A 6091-nucleotide genomic window follows, 5' to 3' on the forward strand; every position below is an offset into this window, starting at 1 on the left:
GAAACTCTGAAAGTTCTAGAAGATAAATGTCAAGATCAAGGTGTTGACAGAATTGGTTTCTTCTGAGGACAGTGAGGAAGTGTCTGTTCCATGCCTCTCCCCTGGCTGCTGGTGGTTTGCCAACAATCTTTGATGTTCCTTGACTTGTAGAAGCTTACCCCCATCTCTGCCTTCATCTTTGCCTGGCATTTTCGCCGTGTGTGTGTGTCTCCAAATTCCCTCCTTATAAGCGCATCAGTCATAGTGAATCAGGGACCCACGCTGCTCCAGAATGACCTCATGTTAACATTATATCTGCAACAAGTCATATTTCCAAATAAGATTACCTTCTGACATGAGAGTTAGGACTTCAACATGTAGATTTTGGGGAGGACAAAATTCAACACAAAACATAAGGTCAACTTTGAAAGAAAAGGGATGTTTAACATAGAAAGTTAGAGTTGGTAGGAACTTTAGAAACCTATGTGACTTTCAGATGGGAATGTCCCAGCCCAGAGGAATCAGGTGACGTACCTGCCGATCACACAGCCAGTGGCAGAGCTAGGACCGGGATTCAGATTCCTAAGTGCAAACACAATACGCTTCCCACCACCTAGCTTTCAGCTCACTGAAAATAGGGTACTTGTATAAATGATTTCATTTAGGAACTCTTTTTTCCTGGTAGGCAAATTACATTGTTATTGAGATTTTAAGGTTTGGACTACATATTTCACATACTTTATGGGGAAATTCTGGATGCTTCTCAAGAACAAATATGTTAAATTATTAAAAAATAAGAATTTAATTTCTCTTTATTTCTTCTCTTTCTAGTGATCCTTAAATAATGAGGGTATTATGCAAAATGCTCTACTTGTACTATTTCCATTTATATTTATTGAAATCTTAGAGGGTGGGTCTCATTATTCCCATTTTAAAGATGAGGAAGAAGAGAAAGATGTCAAATAAGTCTACCAAAGTCATCCAATAATAAGTTACATAGCTAGGATTCAGACTGGTTTATTTGACCGTAAAGTCTTTTTCCTTTCAACTATGACAAGCTGTTTCACATATTTGATTTCTGACATCACAGAATAACCTGTAGAAATGTAGAGGAAGAAGAAGTCAGAGATAAATCATTTTAGACATAATATTTCTACTGGAAAATATGTCAAGCATGTGAGTAGAAATGTTCCTGAGGTAGGGGTGGATAAAGGGAAAATTCAAGGCATCAAAATTGAACTGTCAATGAAACCTGTAATTAATGTAAAAAAATCATCAGTAAGTTTAAGTAGACCAAAAAAAAAAAAAAAAAAAAGTGAGGGGAAGGAGGTGCGAAGATCTGAGGAGAACCAGGGCAGGACAGTGGCAGATATCTCACATTAAGAAGAAAGTGAAGGAAGAGAGGCTATTGAACTAAATTGTGTACTGGAAACAAACCTTCCTCATTTTGTATCATTAGTACCTACTGTGCATTAAATAATTAACAAATATGTGTAGAAATGAACACTTTGGAATTGACAGTAGAAAACATTTTTAATAGAATTTTGAGGACAATGATAGAATGTAAGTCTATCAAATATGCCTAGTTTCATAATAGTCTACCTACTGGTTTGAAAAATAATAGGCAGCATTAATTGAGCATATGCTATGTTTCAGGCCGTTCTAAATAGTTTGTAGGCAACATTGCATTACATTCTCTCAACAAATGGATGATATGAGTACTATTTTGATCTCCATTTATAAATGAAGAAAATGAGGTTTAGAAGCCACACAGTAAGGGGCCCACTAGATTATTAGGAGCAATCACTCTTAACCACTGATTTCACCAAGGAAGAAGAAATGTTATAAGAAGGAATTTAGTTCACTATTTTTTTTTTCACCTAGCACAGCACTTGGCAGGTATTTAATAAATGTTGGATAAAGTTTTAAGTTATGTTTTATTAAGGATTGGGTCCATGGAGATGCAGAATAGCACAGGGGAGTCTTCAGAGGATAAAGTAGATGATGCTAAAGAATGAAAAGAAACAGCAGAATCAAGAAGCCTCATCAAGTGAAAAATAGTCTGCGCCTGAGCGTGGATAGACAAGGCAACTTTGTGTGAGAAATAGTTCATCATCTATTGCTATGGTTCATCACATCTCGAATTTCAGAAATCTGTGCAAGAAAGTTACATTTATAATGGCCATGAAACCCAAGAAAAAATTCCTTATTCCTAAAGTTTATGTTTTGCAATCACCTGTTTCAAAGAGGTTCAAATATGAATCATACTGTTAATAGTGTAAAACTATAAAATTTTCGACAGTAAGTTATTGAAACAAAGTAGACGATGCGAGAATTACTTAGAAGTGTGTGTGTACGTGTGTGTGTAGGAAGAGTCATATTGAACTATTAAATGCAAAAATATTTTTGTTAAAATTGTTGCTTGCTAAAATATATATGCAATTGCCTTGATATAGTTGAGCAAGTGTCCACTTTCTATTTCAAATATAGGTACATGTTTATTTAGTATTTATTGAGTTTCTATTACATGCCTGATATCGTGCCAGGCTCTGGGATGTCTCTATAATTTTAAAATAAAAAAATTAAAAACTGCTAGTTACAGTTTGTTAAACTTTTTGTTTATAAACCCTGGATATATTTAGTGTCCCTATTTTTCCCCAATTGGAGAAAGTCGATATCTAATTCTTGTAAATGAATATAAATTATTGTCAAATATTTTCTGAATGTTAGATAAAATACATTGTAGCCCCAAACCATCATTTATAATATTAATCATTAGTTGTCAGAAGCTGAATAAAAAATACAATTTATCTTAATTTAAAAAAAAAATTTTAAATCTTAATTTAATTTTAAAATAGCTATATCATTAGGACACAAAAATATTCTATCCAAGTACATAACATACCCTCTCAGACAATGGGCTTAACTCATGGACTGAATTAAAAGTTAGATAGGAATACGACAAACTTACTTAAGGAACATCAGTAGTTATTTCTACCATAAGTGTCTTTTTCAGTCACTACTATTCCAACAGAGGTTGAGGGCTCAGGAACATTAATCTAATTCAGATTTTGGAAATATTATAAATTAACACACAAACTGAGTCACCTCCCCTACATACTCCTTAGTTTATATTCTCTAACTCATAAAAAGCATCATCAACCTTTGGGCTTTTTTAAAATGGCAACCTCAAGCTATTCTGAAGTCCTCATCCTTATTCTCTCGTCAGCCTATCAAATGTGAAACTCTGTCAATTCAGCTTCTGAAAACTGATAACCTGCATTTGTTTCTCCACTTCTTCGTTAATTTGAATGTTCACCCTCTAACCCGGACTAATGCAGAGTCACTAACAGCTGTCCCTCTCTCTGGTTCACTCTGTTCCTTCCAGTCCCTCCTGACTGCACACATGTCCTAAACCTGACTTGTCATTCCTTGCATAAAGGCATTTTAAGTTCCTCTACTGTTCAAATAATTTGGACCATCCTTTTAACATAATTCATATGGAGAGACTCATGGTTTCTGCGTGGGTCTTCTCATATCCAAGCATTAATAAAATAAATGACATCAGTTTAACTAAATATTTTACTACAAAATTCTTACTAATGCATACTTATTAAATATTTAGAATTACTCCAATTACAGTCCTAAACTCCTTTAGCGATATATATATGTACATAAACATGTACGTTACATATATATGTATACATTTACATTTGATTTTGTTTTGAGAAACTTGGGAGTGTGCTCTAAATCGTCGTATTAATTCAAAGTTGGTCATCTTATTAGGCTGCAAAAAATGTGGCCTAAATACCCTAGTTTATAATTCAGCAAAGTGCTTGCAGGAGGCACAGTAGGAATGATGAATGGTAAAGATGGGATTATTACTCAAGTCTCATTTGTGACAGTTGACTTCTGTGATATTTATCTCACATTTTTCTTTTTGGCTGTGTGTGTGAGTGTAATACACTTTATATATTAGCATTGGTCCATCTATTATTATATTGGCAGCAGGAGATTTTCATTGATTAGTTTCTCTCTATTTGCTTTTTCTTTCTCTAAACCTTCATGCTGTAATGCAGAAGATTTATTTTCAACGATTTATTAAAATGTAATTCTAAGGTGACTCCTTATCAAGGAAGTAATCTACAGGCTATCTTTGTTTAAACTTGCAACCTGCTTTGTCAAGGAAAACTGCCTATGAAATTTTCATTATAATAGACAGCTTTTCATAATGAATGAAAAACAGCTATTGTGATTGAAAACAAATTGCTCTGAAACATATTCTTTGAAACAATGTGCTGCTTAATTGTATTTTGGAGGAGGGGGAGGTGAAGGCAATTCTATTTAATTGGTTACATTTTTCAGTTCTATAAATTAATTTGCACTACCCAATATCACTTAATTTTTCCCTAGGAAAGCTTTTGCTTGCCCTAGCAATATTATAACTGCTAATTCAATTACACCGAAATTGTTTAATAGAAAATATAATTGCTTATTCATACAGAATACCCATTAAAGAAGTGCAAAAGCGTGAACCCGAGGGTTACTGCATATTAATACTTTGGGAATAAAGATGGGAATGTTGTGCAGAGAAGGTGCCAGCTGATCTTTAATTGTTCATCACCTGCCTCCAAAATAATATGAATGGACCCAAACTAAATGACCACTCATTACAAGTTTCAATTTAGGAGCTTGGCTGGGGTCAGCAGATTGCTTATGCTGATCGCAATGATTTGAAGTTGTGATTACCATAAGCAATTTAAATTTTATTGATCTCTCCTTCTGAAAGTTGTAATTGAGCATAGATGTTGGACCCACAGCTCTCCAAACTAAATTGTACTCTGAAGCCCTTGCTGGATTCCTGCAAGAATCAATAAGCAGTCAGTCACATTAACAATGAAATAGATCCATTAACATACGATGCTATTGGTGAAACTTTATTTAGGAAGGGTGTTAGTTCACTTCATTGTTTTATCAATGAATCTCGGCTGTACAAGGAAAAGTATTGCTTTAATATGTGTAATAAGCTTGTATGAAAATGAAATTATATATTATAAACATGTGGCATATCAGTAGGTAGGCAGTTGAGTCCTTATATGAGTGTCATTGTGATTCATATCATCATTTTACTGTAAACAGAGGTTTCATATGACTGGAATTGCAGCTTGCCTGCTGCAGTGCTTTGCGGTTATTCGGAATTTTTATTCTTCTTTATTAGATACAAGCTTTCCCTCCATCAAGGTTAAGTATATCTTGAAGTCTCCATGTTCAGTGGTAAGTAGTGGCTTGTTAGGAAAGCTGTATGGCCTATCCTGCTGAGCTGAGAGCAGGGAATTCTTACAGAAATCTAAGTAGTTCCAAGCAATCTGAGGCAGAATTTCATACCCAGAGCACTACTGAGCCTTGTTAACAACTCTGGCCTACCTATGATCTTCAAATTAGAAAATGCTTAAAACGATAAAAGTCTATTAAAACTTTAAGATAAACAAGACGTTGGGAATAAGATTTGTCCATTTTGAAGGCAATTAAAGACATTATTCTGTTCATTTTTCTAAATTTAATCAATTATTATTTGCTTCTTCCATTCACTTTCTTTCTACTTCCTAATAGAATGATGGATAGTAAACTCTTGATGATTCCCAACCTCCTGGCAATTTTAAATCTCAAGAAGTGTGGGGATAATAATATCATCACCTAAGAAACTTTCTGCTAATACCATGAGCTTCGAAGTCCCTAAATGACCTACGGCATGGGATTCTTTACCTTGGTACAACGTGGTGAATGAGGAAGAAAATGGGATCAAGAACCTTTCTATTCAATATTTATTACTCTAGTTAGTAAAGATAAACATTATTTCCTTTCTCCCTTTGGTTAGCCTGAGTTACAGATGATAGTCTCCTTTTAGTGATTCAAGTCATAAGTCATGGATCCTGCAGCCCTTTATTATTTAAGAATTAATTTAATAATAGTACATGTAGACAAATTTTATTTTTGGATCTTCTTTGCCGAGTAACAATGTCTAGCTCAACCGGGGTCAAGAATGGCCAAGAGGTGGGAACAGAAAGTCAGATCAAGGGCCAGGGCGTAAGGTAGAGAATCTTGTCTTGATCCA

This window comes from Macaca mulatta, chromosome 11, assembly GCF_049350105.2.
Source record: "Macaca mulatta isolate MMU2019108-1 chromosome 11, T2T-MMU8v2.0, whole genome shotgun sequence".
NCBI classification, from domain to species: Eukaryota; Metazoa; Chordata; class Mammalia; order Primates; family Cercopithecidae; genus Macaca; species Macaca mulatta.